At 35.4% G+C, this 2,971-nt stretch overlaps 1 protein-coding gene and 1 pseudogene across 1 annotated transcript in view; both read right to left on the bottom strand.

Moving 5' to 3' along the window:
- LOC106870595 (transcription factor SOX-9) overlaps positions 1-2,971 on the bottom strand; it is a 492,359-nt gene that overhangs the window by 323,052 nt on the left and 166,336 nt on the right. The gene's annotated exons all lie outside the window — the stretch shown is intronic.
- On the bottom strand, positions 1,627-1,745 carry LOC128247202 (5S ribosomal RNA; annotated as a pseudogene).

The following is a 2,971-nucleotide window of genomic DNA, read 5'->3' as shown; positions in this document are numbered from 1 at the left end:
ATTAATATTTAGCAGACGCAACAGTGTAACTGTCGGACCTTGAGTCACTCTGTTGCTACTATTAGCTATTAATAAAAATACATATACTCTATTTTGAGTTCTATTTTTCCTGAAATTGTTCTTCACACATTGTCGGTGTTTGTTTTTTTTTTGTTTTGTTTTTTTTTGCTATTCTAGCCTCCTGTGTTTAGAGTCGGCAATCCAAGCTGAATTATTTTCCCTCGATCAGAATTGCTCTTTAGAAAAGAATGGAAGTGACAAGATCTCATATTCTGTTCTTTATAAATCAGAGAAAAGTTTGTTTTTCTTTTTTGCTGCATAAGAAGCCATACTCTTCTATAACTGTCTTTTATAATTGTTTTCATAATTATTTTCATAATTGTTATTTGTTCTATTTTGACATTGGGTAAAAACATATCACCGAGAAGAAAATACAAATAAATTTAAAATATGCAAATTATTAACAAAAACAATAAGCGATATATCTGTTTCATACTGCAAAGACTTTAAATAAAACGTAGATATTTCCCACAATGTTGAACCACGGAGTTTTTTTTCTCTTTCTCCGACTTTATTCCCTTCCCGCCATCATCTACCTTCAATGTCCTCCTCCGCTCTCCTCACTTCCTACCTCTTCTCACTTTGCCTTTGCTCAACTTCGGTTTGGGTGGTCTTAATTCGAAATACTGTCAACTGGGAATCTTATTTTTATCAATTTATATACATATTTATTTGTGGGGACAATATTTTTGTTTAATTTTTATATCTATTATTCTTTTAGTTTTCCATTTCTTCTGAGCTTTCGGTTTGGTTTCTTATGATAGATATACACAAAAACACACATACAAAAAACAAGTGCTACACACGCATATATACAGATAAACCGTCACACAAATGTAAAAACAAACAAACACACACACATGAACACCAGAGACATATGCACAGACACTCCCACATACATTCACACACTATCCCATGACGGAATACATGGGTCAAAATAGATCCTGTTTAGATGTTTAAAGAAGTGACAGACACTTACATGAAGTCCCACAGATGCTGACATTGTAATATATGCTAAATTTAATCGCAGAATTTCTTAAGAAGTCGGTGATCACACACATACATACAGAGACAAACACACGCACGCAAACACTCGTCCACCTACTCACATATATAGACACGAATATACACGGATATATATGCATACAAACATTCATCCATTCACTCATTCAACAAGTTACACTCACGTGATGACATATTTGTTCCCGGGAACACACGAACGGCCAGAAAGAGATCAAAGTAAAAACATAGTGTAAATATCACGAGTATTCGATCTTTTTGTTTCAATTGGATTTTAGAGTGGAGAATTTAGTTCGTTATAGAAAGACAGTTGTAAGAAGTCTAGCTGTTATGTTTACCAAACTTCATTCATACGTGTAGCATGTTTGGGTTTTTTAGTATGTATGTATGTATGTATGTATGTATGTATGTATGTATGTATGTATGTATGTGCGTGTGTGTGTATGTATGTACGTATGAATATATATATATATATATATTATTTACTTCTTTTACTTGTTTCAGTCATTTGACTACGGCCATGCTGGAGCACCGCCTTAATTATTATGTTTACAGCACCTACGTTTCCCAAGGGGTCACCCATCTAAGTACTAATTAGGTTCGACGTTGCAAAACTTCGGTGATCGGACGAGAACCGATGTTTTCAACGTGATAGGGCCACATATATGAATGTAAGTGTTCATTTATTTGTAATATGAGTAGATGGCACCACAGACACACGCATGTAGATGTGTGTGTGTGTGTGTGTGTGTGTGTATGTGTGTGTATGTGTGTGTGTATGTATATATATATATATACATTCATACATGGATAAATACATGCATGTATACATGTGTGGGTGCAACATACATACATACATACATACATACATACATACATACATACATACATACATACATGCATATATATAAGATATTAATGAAAGGAATGAAGCTGTCATATAACAAGAATATTCTTCGTGGAAGCATTTAGCCGCAAACTATACAAAATATCCATCTCAATTGTAGACATAGTGCCTGTAATTTGGGTGGAGTGGGGAGCTAGTTGAATTACATGGACCACAGTGCTTGATTGGTACTCATTTCATCGACCTCGAAATGATGAAATGTAAAGTCAACCTCGACAGAATGTTAACTCAGACTATAAAACCGAAATAATTAACGCTAAGCATTTTGTCCGGTGTGTGAACCATTCTGCTACTTCGCCGAAATAATGGTTTCAAACTTTAGCATAAGGCCAGCAAATTTAGGGCGTTATTCATAATGAAACACAGTACCCTTGCAATTAGTAAGTGCTACACGTTTCTGGTGGATCGCTGCTTTTAATTTGCCCAAATACACATCCGAATTGATAGCTCTGTCTGTGGGAAGGAACTCGTAAAAAAGAACACCCTTCTAGTACCAGCAAATTGAAAGCATTATCTTTCTCTAGCGAAGTCCTGCTTTGGAAATTGTTTGTAGCGATTCACCATGCTTGCCCCAAGATCCTTTGCACTCCACATTGCTATAGACGATTCACTTTGGTCCCATGTCACTATTCCCGTCAGAAAGGATCGTTTTCTTCACGTTTCTGCAATGAATCACAGATGGCAGTGCGTTGGTCGAGGTTAACCTGCCTTAAGTGATGTTGACCCGAACATCGAGCTTGCTGACGCTACCTAATTGGTGCTGACGGTTTCAACAATCGATTTGGATAATTGTAGAATATCTACGATCATCCTGGTCATATAAAGTGGTTCATCCTGGTCATATAAAGTGGTTGGTGTCGACTAATTTCTTCATTTTATCGCTAGTTATCTTCAGACTTTTCAATATGCTAGGCCACTAGTTTTGAATTGATATTAATCAAATTTATATTCAATTTTTCACCCTTATTATATATATATATATAT

Source organism: Octopus bimaculoides, chromosome 2 (genome assembly GCF_001194135.2).
Source record: "Octopus bimaculoides isolate UCB-OBI-ISO-001 chromosome 2, ASM119413v2, whole genome shotgun sequence".
NCBI classification, from domain to species: Eukaryota; Metazoa; Mollusca; class Cephalopoda; order Octopoda; family Octopodidae; genus Octopus; species Octopus bimaculoides.
Note: the sequence above shows the minus strand (reverse complement) of the source record. Positions and strands in the feature narration are given on the sequence as shown.